Here is a 17,159-nt window from a genome sequence, read left to right on the forward strand (position 1 = left end):
TCCTGATGTAGAGTCCCTAAATAAAGTCTTCCTTCGTGGCAATTTTTTTTTTTTTTAGAAGTAGCGACATTTTTTGAAGCGCCAACTGCTTGGCGCTAGGTTTCAAGAAGCGAATGGCGGCGCACAGAGGTTTGAACTGAATGCCGCCATTTTGTTCCAGTGGAATGTGCTTCGTCATTTGCGTTGGTTGTCGTTACTTGCAAAAGAAGTATCGAGGGGCTTTATTTTGATGGGGTTGCTCGTGTTGCCGCGTCATGTTCGCGGGCGCGGTCGTTAAAGATCGGTCTGTCTCACCAACGAATACAGGATCACATGACGTTGGGGTTTCGTACACAACTCCCATCGTGCACTTTGTTAATCTTTTGCGGTGTTTTGTTTTGCATTTGTTTGCAGCATCTGCGGGGTAGTTGGTTTTACGGCACAAACTCGCCAGCTTGTTGTGTGCCGAAAAAAACACTGGTACGTCGTACCGGTCAGCCACTCACCTCACTCATCCCCACGGGATGTGTCAGTTTGTATGCCTTGAAAACTCATGAGTTTGAGGTTGAGTGAGGATTATGAGGTCGGCCGGTGAGTTAATGAGTTCGGTGAGGGGTGTGAGTTCGTGAGGTCGGTAAGTTCATAAGTTTTGCGAAGGGCGAAATTTCAGTAACTTCGTGAGTTACGGGAGTTCATGAGTTTCGGTGAGTTTATAAGTTCGTGAGTGAGGAATCGTATGGTGAGTGTGGCCGTGAGGGTAACGGTGAGTGATGTTTAAACTTTTTTCTAGCTGTGAGTTTAAGCGTAAGGAAATTATCTTTTTTTCTTTTTTATTTTAAATTGGCTGTAAGTTTAACCAAAAGTCCTTACCTCTTGTAAGCAGCACTGAAACCCGCTAGCAGAAATCACTTGCATTGGTCTCCCTTTGCGACGCTTCCATGCTCACGGTGTTTTCATGTCCACTCCTGTCGTTTATTTACGTGTCTTATTGTTATGCGCCCTCCGGATGCCTACGCGAAAATAGCAAGAGCCAAGCGGAACATGTCGGACTTCACGAAGTGCTAGCACAACTAAGTTAGAAGTTAACGGGTTGAGTAAAAATTAGAAGCTGTTAAGCATTCTCACTACTTCTATTACGTAAAGCAAGTGGTAAATTTGTCGTTAATCAAACTGCCAACAAAGCGTAACCAACGTCTTACTTTCCTCGACGTAGAGAATTAAAAATCGCGAACAGGATTACTTTAAAAGACAAAAAGAATTTCGAAAATCCACCTCCGGCGTACTATTTTTTTTTTTTTTTGAAAGATGGGTATTTATTAGTTTGCATTTCTTTTATATTTTATCAGGGTTCTCCTTGGACGTCACTTCCGGATGTCGGTATTCACACGCCCAAGAAATCTCGGGGACCCCTCCCCGGCGAGGCGCAACACGCGACGGAGATTCGACGCTGGGACGCCCGCTCCGCGGCGGAGGCTGCAAGCAATTGATGCTGAAGATGATACAAACAATTCCAGTTTGGCGGCGGATCAGTTTGTCTTTTAGGGATTTCTTTCTGTGTAGTTAAGCTTTGGTACAGAGTGTAGAAAGCACTATATTTGTAGCGGAAACCGCTAAATTAGACTGCAAACGCTGACACCCTCCCCCCGGCACTTCGTCGGTGTGAACGACGAAGCTGAGGAGGGAATTGCGCCCGTGTCGACGTCATGCACTTACCCCCTCTGATTCCTTGCGAGTACCTTTAACGAGGTCATATTTAAGGTTGTGCAATAAGTACGCTCGTTTTTCTTTCGCTGTCTCTATCTTTTTTTTTTTTTTTTTTTTTTTTTTTTTACGCGTGAAACGCTTTACGGGTGTTCCTATAGTTGTTCGAGTTTCGGTTAGTTTTCCGGATGTGGGTTCCAGCACTAAAAGGTAAGACACATGCGCAAAAAGAAAAGAAAAAAAAGAGCCAAAATCACTGCTGCCGTTACGCTGATTCTCGAAGAAATAAGCTTATAGCATTTCGCGCAGCTGTTATATATAGACGCTTTGCAACAGCTGTTAATGGACGCCGCCATAACTGACCTTCAGTTTTTGTTTCCTCTTTTTTCGTTTATTTCACTTCATCATTAGTATAGCAGGCCAGGTTATTGCCATATTAGACTCAACTGTGTCTTTTTCTAAAGCATCGGCCTTTGTAGAGGATCGTCAACTACAGTTTCAGTAGCTCGGCATCTCGGTAAGACAAGAGAAGTTCAGCAATGTCGGCTGTAATTTGGCGCGTGTGCAAAGCGTCAATAGCGTACCGTGGTGAATGCAGCTTCTCAGCACTTTTCCGCGGGGTGAATATTCCCAGAAAAACCCTCTTCTCGCTGGTGCAAGCAGATCAGGAGGAGCCCTGACCCGGACACTTGGCGAAAAAGTAGGCGAGAAATCCTGCAGCCTTGGTTGGGCGGCGCCAAGGCCAAGGACCAATCACGGACGCCAGATTTCTCGCCACCTTTTTTGTCGAGTGTCCAGATTAGGGCCCCATAATGCCACTAAATAAGCGCTACGCTCCAAAGTGACGATACTTGCCAATATTGTGGCTTAAAATCATGGTTGCCAGTTATTTGAAGCTTTCTCTGAAATTACAACGGTTAAACCAGCTGAACTACGAAATTAGGAAGAAAGGAGTAAAGACAAGTGATCGCTGGACTACCAACTATTTAATAAAGATTCTTCGTCTTCCTCTCTTTGTCTACTGGCGTTGTGGCTACCTTCTCTTCTTCCTACTTGAATTTTCTGTTCCACCTCGGATACTGGTTTTCCGGAGGAATCTTTTTTCGCTTTCCTGTAGCGCAATAGATCATCATCATCATCATTTATTTTCCTTGAGGGCCCCAGGGGGCATTATACAAGGGAGTGAACACACTAAAAACATCAACAAAAATAGTTAATAAAAAACACGCTGTAATCTATACTTGTATTTCAGAAAGAAAGAGGTACAGAAAGATGGTGAACTAACGCAGTTTTCTTCTTTATCTTCTATGGCCAAGGCCTCAAGTATTTCACGGGCGAGCTGGTCTTTGTGATGAGCTAATATGGTACCCAGTTCGAGCTAGGGTGCCTCAATGTCCTTTTGTTTGGAGTGATGGCACCCTTCGTAGTACCCGATGCCGACAGCACGCGCTCACGGGGAAAATAGAAAGAAATCGACGAAAACAAAATGTCGCCATAGCACAGTCAGCGCCACAGACGCGTGCAGGGACACGCTCTTTCACGCGCTTCTGAACAAAAAATAAATGTAAAAGTGGGCACAAAATGGCCAGATGTCTCCACCCTAAGCAAAGCGCACATGAAGGCACCCTAGTTCGAGCTTGGCCTCGCACATGCATGCTCGACAATGAGCGGCTAAGACCAGCTCGCCAGTGAAATACTTGAGGCCTTGGCCATAGAAGATAAAGAAGAAAACTGCGTTAGTTCATCATCTATTGCGCTACAGGAAAGCGAAAAGATTCCTCCGGAAAACCAGTATCCGAGATGGAACAGAAAAATCAAGTGGGAAGAAGAGAAGGTTGCCACAGCGCCAGTAGACAAAGAGAGGAAAACGAAGAATCTTTATCAAATAGTTGGTAGTCCAGCGATCACTTGTCTTTACTCCTTTCTCCCTAATTTCGTAGTTCAGCTGGTTTAACCGTTGTAATATGTACCACCAACTAGCTCAGCTTCTACCCCCTGTTAGTTATCTTTCTCTGAAATCACAGGAAACGCTTTTTCGCCCTCCACAAATGTTTAAACAGTTCGCGACAGAGAAAAGCAATATTACACGAGCTTCCCAACACCGAATCTAATGCTGAGGAAGTCGCACCTTTGAATCCCGACGATCGGCAGTTGCGTCTGCTCTGCACAAGCACCAAAATGACTATGCCCACAACAGTGTCGGGGAGCAAGGTGCCGATACTCTAAGCGCAGCTCATTTAGTGGCTCTAGGGCCAAAGGTCACTAATAGTGTGCACGAAGGATGTGCGCGCGATGCGAGGAAGCTGACAGAGCCATTTCGTTGTTGCGCATACACGCTGTGCATACAGGGGCGACGATACCGTGTAACTGCGCGTCAAGAACGGCGTGGCAGGCCGAAGAACGGAACCGCAGCCCGTGTGCATTCGCAGGTCTCAAAAGCCGGTTGCAGGAGCTTCCGAGGGCGTCAGAATCACGTACCCGCATTCCGATCGCTTATTTCGAGATGCTAGGCGATAGGAAGCATAGCAACGGCGGCCGCACGGGATTGGCTGGTTATAGAGTGCGATGGCGTGACGTAACACCTTGCAACCGAGGTGCAGTGGGGGACAGCTGCGCTGGAGCGTCTTTCGGCCGCCGGTGGAATACCTCGAAGCGACGTGTACGGGTGGGCCAAGGTGACTTAATATTTTGAAATGAGCCACCCGCAGACTGTCGCAGCGCAGTGGCGTTAACGAAAAGGGGGGGGGTTATGGCGTGTCCTAGTGATACACCCGCCATTCCCCACTGCACGGCGCGGCGCCGAGATTGGCGAAGGGAGACTTCGGCGGAGGCCTTGGGTTGCTAGGTGTTACGTCAGAGCGTCGCTCCCTATAACTAGCCAATGCCGTGCGGCCTCTTTTGCTATGCGTCCTATCGCCTGCAATATGCGCCTCGCCGCCATCTTTCGACGCTTTAAGGTATTTCCTAGCCAGTTTCCACATCCAGTGAGACTGGCGCCATCACATGGCAACGTTGAGAACTTCGAACACGCGAAACGCTCTAAACCGTCCCAGGTTAGCCAATGTACCAAGGCGCGCTAACGCTAACGCATTAAAAAATTTTGCATTTAGAATGCGTAGGAAATGAATCCTGCGGAGCGTGCTCGGTGATCACGCCTGCTTTGTCGTTCTCTTCAATAGCTAGGGATACATACACCAGCTATGTGCATAGTGGTCAACTACATAGGCGTTGGTGATTTCGAGGTGAGTAGTCAAACCAAAGTTTTTAGTACTCACCTCCAAACCACCAACTAAATATGATTTGATTTGTTTCGACCCACAAACACTAAAGCCCGGACGCCATGAGTGCAACGTAAAACAACAACAGCAAAACAGCTGAAAAAAAGTTATTTATATATGTAACCAGATAAAAAAAAACATGCGAATAATACAAACAAATTTTAATAGTGGGAGGCAAAATGTACCCATGCATTGCTCAAAGCAAGCATGGCCCGGCTGCAGGTAGACTATAGCTAGGGTTCGGATTGTTCGGTTTAAACCGATAAAAACCGATAAAAGCACGCCGAATCCATTTTCAGAAATTCGGTTTTAACCGAAAATGTAAGTTTTTAGGTTCGACATTCTTTATTTAAACCAATAAAAACTGATAAAAGTACGTCGAATTCATTTTCTAAAAATCAGTTTTAACTGGAAAAGGTCGCTTTGACCTTCCAGTTGTACCGCAAAACCGTGGCGAAAAAGTGAAACGACAGTGTCTATCGAAACGTGTCCGAATGTGTGGGATACATGGGTGCCATCACGACGTTTTGGTTTAATGTGCGTATCATCGATCGAAACGTGAAGTCCGAAATGCCCCATGACTTCAACATGTACGAGCATGTTTTCGAACTCGTTGTAAGGAAGGATGACTTGATATAAGCTCTGCATGTTGTGTTGTGCTTCAAAACGTCGCACCGTGTCTCTTTTGGCGGTCACAATTGGTTGATTGGCCGATTTTGGCTCGGGCAGCCCTTCATCTCCTCAGCCTGCGAGTGTCCAGTGTTAGCGTTGAGAGGGCATTCTCGAAGCTCAGGGTCATATTAACAGGAAAGAAAGAGTGCGGATCAACGAGGAGAACCTGGGAAAGTACATGTGTGTGTGCGTACTATAATAAGATCACGTAATCCTGATATACAGATGGTGATGTTCCATGATTTTGGGCACAAGCTTCATATCTGACTTGTTTGTACTTGCGTTGCTTTTTTTTTTTTTTTGCTTTTTTTTTACAGTTGTACACATTTGCCAGAGGAAGCGTCCATTTCTTTTTCAGTGTATCTGTGCCGTTATTCTTTGAGTAATCACAAATATCAGAGCTACAAGGATAATCTGATCCGGTGTCCGTTGGTGTTTATTTTATATTCACCAAAAAAAGCCGATAAACTTTCGTGGGCATAAATATACGCCGAAAAAAACGAAAATTGATTTTTAAACTAAACACCGAAAAAATACGCCGAATTTCGAAAAAATAGAAACCGAAAAATCTGAACCCTAAGTATAGCCGGTGCTGTAGTCAAAAGATGGATGTAGAGAGATAGAGCATTGGTCGAGACGTTCGCAATTTAAGGGCGCACGACTGCCTAGCATGTTGCTTGCTGGTGCGCATGTTTGCGCTATTCTGTGGCGAAAAGGACAGCATGCGGAAAGGATGAACCAAGCTTGGAGAAGCTTGCGGATGATCGACGCTTTGGCCTCCTCCGCGCAGCTTGTATTGCAAACGCGGTACACAAAAACACGTGGCTCCGAGCGAGGAGTTGGAAACGTTCTCAAATCTCGGCCCACTAAAGGTGTATCCACACGACGGACCGGGCCGCGGACCGATTGATCACGTGATGCGAGGCCCGCGGGCCGCCCGGCTGCAATGAGCATTCACACGGCGGACCAAAAGAGCAGACGACAGAGCGAACGGGCCGGTCTAACCCTCGACCTCACAGCTCCGCCAAACGCATGCAGCGAGCTGCTTTGAGGCTAGTTGTAAGGAGCCAAGATGGAAGTTGAACGAAAGAGATGTTTGGCCGCGGTGGCCCTGGCGTTGACTATTGAGGACGAGGAGGACTTAAGTGAACCGAAAAGGGCATACAACTATTGTCCAACAGAGCGGGGAATCGCTCCACAAGCGCGATGAAGTAAAAAGTTGCATCGTCGCACCATGACGCCATCGTCGTACAACAAAAGGTTCGTCTTCTTCGTCTTCGACAGTTTGCGCCAAAAGAACACGACTTTGAATTTGGATTTCAATTCAAACAACAAAAGTCAGCTTGTTGCCAGACTTAGCACTTCAATTATACTAAAAACGCCGCGGTCCGCCGCCAAGGTCCGGGCGAGAAATGCGCTTGGCATTTCTCACAAGCGCGGGCCGCGGACCGCCGGCAGACCTCGAAAAGCGGTGACGTAAGATCACGTGATGCGCGGCCCGCGGACCAAAACAGCAATTTGGTCCGTCGTGTGGATACACCTTAAGTGGCAGCGCTTCACGTAAACAAGTGGCTGACTGGACTACGGTGTTGCCGAACCGAGGGCAAACGGCTCGTGTGTTTGGCTTCCTCGCCCCCTTGCCCTCGACGTCACCGACACGTGGAGCGAGCGCAGACTTCCTGGATTGGCACGCGCCCGAGTGCAGCGTGCTCCGGCGTCGACACGTGCGGGAGGCCGGAGGCGGAGGATTCCGATGTTTGGTGCCGAGCGCTCATTCCAAGACCACGCGAGTGCTCGGGTCGCTGGCCAACGCTGCAGCAGCCCCGCGAATGACCCTGCAGTGGCCTTGTTCGTAATAAGTGTGGAGAGCGAAATCAGATGGGAGCCAATTACGTCAGAGAGCGGGAAAAACTTGCAGCGCGACACGTCAAAAATGGAAACGTCTGGCGGCTGGTCCTTCATTCGTGCAATCGCGTGCAGCATCAAAGTTGTAAATGGAGGTACGGGTAAAAATAGCTCGAAACAGCTCGGGCAGTCGCGGGCCTCGCACGCATGGGACGAGAAAGCGAATTAGACTTAGACGTCCAACACCTACATTGTCGCGTCTGAATAAGAAAGGACAAGAGGCCTCAGCAACGGGAGCTATGACAACAAAACCGAATGGAAGTCAAATTTGGATGGCTTTACGTGCCAGACCAAGGAAAAGACACCTCCCTTAGCGAAAAGTCGTTCAAAATCAGTACACTCGAAGTGTACTGAAGTATACTAAAAGTACACTTTCAGTGCGGTCTTTGTACTGATTGTATACTTTAAGTGTACTTAAAGTATACTTCCAGTAAAAATGGCGGTGGACTGAAAGTATACTCGTCCATACAAAACTAGTATATGTAGTAGAATCGTAGTGCCCACGGTAAAAATTAGTTCAAAATCAGTATACCGAAAGTGCACTTAAGCATACTAAAGGTCTACTTTCAGTGCTTGCAGTCGGCGTACTTAAATTATAGTAATGGATATATATATATATATATATATATATATATATATATATATATATATATATATATATATATATATAGTGCGATTTTTAACATCGACACACTAAAAACGTGATAGATAGGCCGATGCCGTTTTCACAGAATATTTGTGGGGCTCAGTGTACATTAGATGAGTAAATAAACGTCACAGTACGTTGTCTAATTAGCTTTTTTTAATTGGCAGTGTAACTGACCATGTTGAATTTTCAATTTTAAAGGGGCTATGAATAAACTCTAGCCTAACTGAAACCATTTGCGAAAAGGTGACGTGTTTAGGGTTATTCATAGCTATGAATAACCCAAAATAATCCGGTGTTTTTGTAATGCAGGTCTCAGCGTACTATACGCTGTTTCAGATATCTGCATCCACAGCAATCAAAAGGACAGGAGGCAAAAGAAACCACGGCTAATAATGGGGACATAAGATCCTCCACCTTGCATGGTCGCATGCAGCGCAAATCAACTTCCGAACCGCGTAAGCGAACTGTTGTTATGAATGGAAGCTCGCTCTGAAATTGGCTGGAGAAATCGGCGCCTTTATGCAACAACCTCAAGCTTTCACCGAAAGTGTTTCATGGTGTAGATTTATCTTGCAAAACTCTAAGGACATCTCAATTCACGTGAAAAGAGATTGACAATTGCAACAACGAACAACACCGTCGATCGAGATTTCCACACTGTAAAAAATCGACGTAAATTTAACGTGTCTTTCCCTCGTCAAAAAAGACGGGCACGCTCATTGTTTCAAAACACGAGGTTGCCCTCATTATTTATGTGCCGCGAGAGCCAATCCTTCCAGAAAAGCCGAAATACCAGCGGTGCAAGCATGCGCTGATGAATCAAAATAGCCTTGGCGACAAGGGAGAAATTGCTTGAGATAGTTTCGGTTTTACACTGAAAAATAAAACCGAAAGTTGAGATAAAACCTAGGATAGACTAAACGGTTTGTTAATTTTTTACGAATATAATAAAGTAACATTATTATTATTAATATATTGATTTGCATAGTTTTGTCTTAAAAAGAAAAAAAGAACAAAAAGAAGAGACTTTTGAAAACTGCGCAAGACCATCGCTATTGCAATCAGCTTCCGTTCGGCCGCCGTTGGAGTTCCGGAGAGTTCGAGCATCGCTTCCTTTTTACGTTTTAGCCGTTTTTGCGGATATTGTAGATACCTTACTTACGTATACCGTGTTCAATAATAGCAAGCGATTACTGAGAGCTGTGAGACACCGCGTCGCAAGTGGCGGACAGTCATGGCCGACTGGTGCAAGCGAAGGTCAGTAAGTTCCTTTTGTTTCTGCGAAGTGTGCCGCTGTTTCAAACTTTGTCCTGTACCGTGTGCTTGCTAAGCTATGCTGGACTCTCACTATGCTCTACCCGGTTTTATTTCGTTATTTGAAAAAAGCGTATCTTCAAAATTTATGGCTCTCTCCGCAGAGTGAGAAAGATTCGCGTGCGGCGGAACCGAGGACCAGCCGAGGGCCTGTCCTGGGCGCCGTCCCTACGACGGTCGCCCGACGACGCTTTTGCGGAGCGTTCAAGTACAGTCTGACGGCAGTTCAAGCAATCACAGGTCATGCTAGTTCTGAGGTGCGGTTCCAACAGTCTCTCGTCAACGATTTGTTTCATAAAGCGGGAGCGTGAAAAACGTTACAAGAGCGAGCAGCATGATTTCTTGCCCGTGCTGATGCCTGTGCCGTAGAGACGGACGATCTCTGCGTATGCCGAAGCGGCACGCTTTCCAAGTTTGCGATTTTGTGTTGTGAATAAAGTGAGTTTCTATGTCACGTTTTTTAGTGGCGGCGAAAGCCGCTACAAAAGGCAGAGCAGTTAGAAAAAGCAAAAGCATGAAAAAAATGTTAAAAGGACCTGAATATTCGATGGAGTTGAAAGACTACCAACGTACCAACTCGCCCAGTTATTCTTTGTCAAAGAATAATAGCCAATAGTAATATATTAAATAAATGCCAACTTTTAATTGGTTAGAAATTTATAACTGACGCAGTACAGCCCTACCCTGCTCTAGTGCTTTTATGATATCAGATAATGTGTAAATATATAGGATAGTTCATAGCAACCATTTATGTCCGACCCATTATATTGAATATTTTCTCTAAAAGCTCGAAGTTATATAAAAAAGTACTTATCATAAATCAAGCCGCACCACTGAATGTGTAATAGCGTATGACTTGTATGTGTGTTCACAGCAAAAGAAAAGGAGGCATTAAGAAAATGCCAATCATTTTGTTTGCTCTGTGTTAGAGCTTCTTTCAGGTATCAGGTTTTCAGAAACGATATTGCCCGATTTTCCTCGCCCTTTTGTCAGGATGAAGTTGTTACTATCTTGCCTTCCTCACATAGTGGTCCTTTGAGCGAATTATGTGATGTTATATCATAGAGTGGCCATAGGCTAATTTTCTCTTCTCTTTTTACGCAGGATGTAATGGCATACCATCATCACAAAGGAGAGTGTACAGTGAGGCAGGCTCGGAAACTTGAATAAAGTGATAAGTAGGATTTCAATTTCTGTCTTATCAATTACGTGAAGAACACTGACCATAATGTTTGTATGCTACACATACATACATACTTTCAGTTGAACAATGCAGTGCACCTCTTCTTTATGGCTTTTCTCACACAGTTTCAGAAGACGCCGGTACGTCATTCTCACGAGGAATAGAGCTGCCAAAGATTTCCTCGTTAATTTCCTGACTAATTTTTAAGAGTGCGTCTCCCGGTGGTGGCGCCTCTACATTATCATTATCAATTGAGTTGTCACCGGCGTTTCTTAACATTTCACGAGAATGGAGCTGTATAAGATGAAATTTCACAGGTTGAAATACAGCCGTTCAAAGAAACACCTTTGAAAAGTCAGCTCTTTAAATGCAGGCGGCGATTTTTCTGGTCAATTTGAGACCGTGCTTTCCATTCAAAACGCCCGACATACACGGCGTCCCAGATAACTTGCACCATACTTAAGAAACATCGGAGGGCTCTGCAGGAGTGAAATCAACTGTCCTTAGCAAGTGCCTTGAGAAAGTGCACAGATTTTTTTTAATGCGCCTGGTTATGTAAATAACTAAGATTATTGAGCTAACCTTTCGAATATTCTTTTAAGGGCCAAGATGTTAATTGTAAAGTTGCCGGGCGCATTGAGAAACACCCATTTAAAGTGTTTGAAACATAATACGTTTTCGTGCTTTTTTCCGGCCTTCAAAGCACGCACATTCGCGGCGCGCTCGCACGCCGTGATTGGGGAAGCGAGTTGTCACGCGGTATTTTTTTTGTATTTCGCGGGCGTTTTTTTGAAGGCTAGGAAAAAGGATCATGCAAAGCGCACCTTGTTGAAAATGGTTTAATTGGGTGTTAATGCGCTCTACAACTTTCCATTTCACACCTCGGCTTTTAAACGAAGATTTAAAAAGTTAGCTGGTTACTCTTAATTAAGTAAATAGGCGCACTAAAACAATTTCGTGCACTTTCGCAAGAGACTTTCTAACAGCGTACAGTTGGTTTCACTCCCGGAGAACGCTCCGTTTTTTTTTTTTTTTTTTTTTTTTTTTTAAAGTCTGGTGGAAGCTATCTGGGAGACTCCGCATATATGTACTGGTAGTGTACATTTAGTACACTAAAAGCATACATGAAGTGTTCTAGACGTGCACTTATAGTATGCTAAAAGTATATTCGAGGTGCACTTATGGTATACCACATACGTACTTGGGGTGTGCTAAAGGTACACTATTTTGTTTCATAAAAGTGTGAAACTAGTACGATTTCAGTACATACCCTAAGTTCACTATTAGTATACTTTCAGTATACTTTCAGTATACTGATTTTGAACGACTTTTCGCTAAGGGCTGACACGCCCCAACGGTGGGCTGAGGATTCATTTTGACCACCATATTTTGACGCGCAACCGAAAGCTCGGTTACACGGCGCCTTATCTACAAATTGCCACCTGAGATCCGAAATTGCGGGCACCTCTGTCGGGATTTGAACCCGCCATCTGAGACCCGTAAGTCGGCGCTTTGTCTCGGAGCCACTGAAGTGGCTACAACGAAACCGAGGCTGACGCATTCGCCTAGAAGACGCAACAATGAAAGGCGCCCAATTACTCACCTGCATAAAATTCCTTCTTGAAAGATTCATGAAAACGCTCATTTCATACCCGATTTAAAAAATTAAAGGGAGATCCATTATTGGATATTTAGGGAATGCGTTAGCATGATCCCTGGGAAACGCCACACGCGTCCCCTTTTTGGGAAACGCTAAAAAAAAATTTAGCCGTTAGTTGTTTATACAGCAGGCGTTTAGTCTACCAGAACATGGCGACATTGTTACCCCCTTTAGATGAGCAATTTAGCCAGTGCAGCACGACTGCTAGCCTGGGGTCTTTAACGTGCACCACGCAGTAGTGATGCAGGACCGCACGCCGGTACAATGCTTTCTCGGACAGCGATACTGATGGTGTGCAAATGCACGTGTTTGTTAGGTTGCATTGATGGTCTTGCATATCCGAACGAGGCACTTACTTCTTGCGGCAACACAGTCTGTCTGATGGCGAAAGAGTCGAACCGGGCTTTGCATTTATGCCCGTGTCCCACTAGAGCGACAGAGAGAGACGAAAGACAGCGACAAGCCTCAAACCCATGCAGCATGCTCACGATGGTACCTTTGGTAGGTGTTTAGTCGTTCGGTGCTCGTGAATTATGCACGAGTGATTGCAAGCCTGCCAAAGATACCTTCGCGTGCACGGTGCTCGTATTTGAGCATAGCCTTCTTTATTCTACAAAGCCTCCCAAATCACGAAAGACTTTGGTATGAGGCTTGTCGTTGTCTTTTGTTTCTGTATGTCGCTCTAGTGGGGCACTGACATTAGAGTTGGCGATGAAAATTATACAAAAGGAAACAGTTTACGGAAGAAGCACACGGAAAAGGGCCCATTGCAGTAAAAAGATACTGAAATAAAATTATTTCTTAAGCTAGTTGAATAAACATCTTAAATACAAAAGCGAAAAAGACAGGGGCAGATCAAAGATACGGACAGGACAAGCACCCGCTTTCAACTGAGCGTTTCATGCATGGAAAGTGAAATAGGAAAATTATAGAAGAAAGACGAACATTAAAATGCTAAATGCATTCGCACAAAAAAAAAATTAAAATATTATTTGAAAATTAAAAAAAATAACAAAGTGAAATTGAAAAAAAACAACATAGAAAGACAGAACAAAAAAAACAGCCAAATTAAAAAAAATTATATTGTCTGAATGTATTTTTTTAGGCGGATGTATTCAGCATTTTCTTGTCGTCTTTCTACGGCCAACGCGACCCGATTAGCGGCGAGATGTTTTGGTGGCGCCCTACTGTGGTTCCCCCTTGTGACGTCATTACCTTGCAAACAACAAGTTCGATGGTGTTTGTAAATAGCATGGTGGAAGCTTGAAATCATTGCGCTCTCAAAGGAACACTGCCAACACCGTCAAAATTAAAGTTCTTTCATTCCTCTTATTTCGTCAATGATAAATCCCCTTTCCGACGTCATAGTCAGCGTTCGGCTAATCGTGGAAGGCCGACCACAGCGACGCTTTCGGTCGCGCACGTCGCCAATAGGAGCGTTGGAACGATGCACGTGACACCACTTGACGGGAGCGTTTATGTAACTGCGCAAAATCCGAGAGCCGGAGGACCCGGCTGTCGTCTGCTTCCGAAGTGTCGTCTGCTGCGAAACCTAACAACCTCAGATGAACGTCCGCCGCCGCAACGCTGTCGTCCACAATAGAGTAGCGACTGCTTTGGAAATTGTTCATGAAAAGCCATACGCTCAATTTACCCTCGAATCTGTAGGGAGTTTTAGTAGATCGTTTTCGAAGGCCCGCCACCGCTCCGAGCGCGCGCTTCAGAGCATGCATCGAAGTGGCAGCGCGAGCTCCCGCTACGATTAGCGTGGCCTGAAAACACGACCTACTAAAACTCTGTTGTAATAGGTGCTAATAGCTGCTCGATGTTTTGAGCAACAGCGATCGATTACACAGCTGGAATCTTTCAAAAGTCGTGTTCTTCGCGGAAAAGAGTTGATCCGAATGGAAATATCGTTGAAAAGGAACATGGTTACGTCTTTCTTCCGCGTTGTGTAGTATTGCGGTAAAAAGAGCCTGCGTTAAACGCGACTCAGCTAGAAGAAATTGTATCGCGCTAGTCGCACTTACGCTTCACGTGACTGTATATTACAAGGCTCACCGGTGCTGTGCACGTTCTCGGGTAGTGCAGTTGGTTAAACTGTTGATCGGTGGGTCAGAGATTCGCCTTGCCAAAAGTTCGAATCGAATTATTATTTGTTTTTTAGCGTTTTACATTTAATAACGTTACATATTCACGCCATCATCCGGTGCTTTCGCGATGTTTTGATTTGCAAGGAGATAAAACGCTCTCTCGCATTTTTCCTTTTTCGTTTAATTGACGTGGCCTTCAGAAACGAGCGCAAGTGGACCTGCAGACGCTATTTTTTGTTCCAAGGACCCGCTTCTAATAATATTTTGTTAAATTCCAAATATCATACCGATCTGGATTGCTGCAGAAGACTGGTAAATATCAACAACTCGCGAGAGAGTGATTTTCCAGGTAGGGTTTGGAAGGTGAAGAGAATGTAAATGTGAGCATTTACATACTCCTCCTCAATCTGGTAAGTTGTTTTCAGGTTTTTTTTCTCGGTAAGTTGACTGACTTGCAGAACAAACTTGAACTTAGAAGTTTCCTTGAAAGTAGTTACCTTTTCGCATTTAATACTGTGCTCAGATACCTTTCAGAGCTGAGTATTTCGGCTTTTATCAATTAATTTTTACAAATGAGACAAATCCACGTGAAGAGAAGCAGAAACAAAAAAAATGAGTGCTTATGAGATTACCTTTTAACCCCTTACCGCAGCCACCTGTAGTGTTTTTTTTTTCATCAAATGACTTAATTTAGTTTAATTGCTTGAGGAAGAAAGCACACAGATATACACCCAAGTTTCAGTGAAAATCGGCGTAGTCCCGGTTCTGTATCTGGCTCGATTTGAAAAAAATAAGAACCCACATCTACTGAGTTATCATTTTACCGGGAACTTCGTAACTTATTAGAATTATTTCATGGTAGTATTTCACTGAAATATGGAGGGGGGATCGGTGGCCGATAAAGATTTAAAAAAAAGGGATCGTTGGCCGAGTGGATTAGCGCACACCAGCTCGGAGCACGTTGAGCGGAAGCTCGCGCTGCAGAACCCAGGATACTGGATTCAATCCCCTTTCCTGCCCGTTTCGATATGGATGAGCATCGTACCGGCGTGTGGTCGTGTATCACTACTGCGTGATGCACGTTAAAGACCCCAGGCTAGCGGTTGTACTGCACTGGCTAAATTGCTCATCTACAGCTGGGAGACTCGTCGCCCTTGGAGGCAGACCAAGTTCTACGCTGTATAAACATACACACAACCCAATTTTTTTTTTCTAGGTGTAGAGTTAAGGCATGTAATAACCAATTACAAACCAGAGTTACGCGTGGTATTGCATTCGGAGTCGCTCTGCTTTCAATATGTTGGTGGCTCTAAAAGAGCCGTTTAAAAATCGTGAAGCCAGACTGAATCTTGTAGTGCCGATTAGCACAGCTCCTTGCAAAAGTCTCCATTACCAAAGTACTAATTCACAACCCAGGTCATCACTTAAGTTATCTGTGGTGGAGTCTTGAGACAGCGGCACCACAACGCTCCCTCCGACATTTCTGCCCAAGCCGTCAAGTTCCCACGTCTTCTTCTCGACGGTCGGGGCGTGCTTCAAGGTAAGCCGCCCAGTTGTCTGGTGTAACCTGGTTGATCGCAGCAGGCAGGAAAGCTTCAACGTCTTTAAGTTTGAACGTCGTATTAAGGCTTGCAGCATACCGCAATTGACCTGACTCCAGACGAGCTCAATACATGCCTTGCATGTGACGTTACGCTAGGGAAGGACGGGCCCTGCACTATGCTGGTGGTGGACTTCACACCGCGCGGATGCGCTTACCAAGGCGTAGGATATGACGCTAACCGCCCGGGCATGCGCTGGCATGCACCATATTATCAACAAAGGAACCTAGTTGTGTTACATGTGAACTTTGAAAAACGTGCCAAGATTGCGATGATGACGTTTAGCCAGTACGTGCGGAATTTTTCGGCATTGGTGAGATTGCGCTACGAGCAAAAAGTTTAGGTCACCGATAAAGTTTCAAAACAAAAAACTGTCGGTCGCTAAAAAAAAAATGTTTCATTGCGCGTTTTAAAATTTCACAAGCGGCTCTAAAAGTCGCTTGTAAAAAAAAAAAAAAAAAAAAAAAAGGTTTAAAATTTTGCGAAATGCTGGTAAACAACGCAAGGTTACCGTCATAATCTAAACTCTGAGACAAGGATAAATCCAGTAACGGAAAAGACAACTCTCATTGTCTCAGGGTTTATATTATGATGTTTCATAACCGGCTAGCTTGCATACTTTCGCTCCTTGCAAAGGTTACCGTCTCGCGGGCGGCACAAACCGATGCCCCGGCGGCATCGTCTCGGCGAGCTTCCAGCCAGTGTGGGACAAAATACTCGATAAAAGTATTTAAGTTAAGTTACTAAATACCGGCTTCATAAAGTATTTAAAATACTGCTCAAGTTACTTTCACTGTAATGTATCTGAGTAGAGTACAATTACTTAGAAATGTATTTCAAGTTCTTTTGAAGATACTTCCGCATTGTTTACTTTGTATGGACGTCAGTGACAACGACAATTATACAGATCCACAAATCTGGTTTACCAGAATGGTTTATTAGTACGTAACAACACAAACCGGCAAAAAAATCGTACACATAAAAAAAGACCTGCGCGTCTACTTACCCGCAAAACACTCAAAGAACTAATCTCTGCGATCTGCGAAATCAGCTCAGCGAATGAAAAGGCGGAACATCTATTTAGACCTCAAAATTTAGTCTGCGCTATGGCATTACGCAATGCA

Source organism: Ixodes scapularis, unplaced genomic scaffold (assembly GCF_016920785.2).
Source record: "Ixodes scapularis isolate PalLabHiFi unplaced genomic scaffold, ASM1692078v2 PGA_scaffold0__279_contigs__length_252992795, whole genome shotgun sequence".
NCBI lineage: Eukaryota > Metazoa > Arthropoda > Arachnida > Ixodida > Ixodidae > Ixodes > Ixodes scapularis.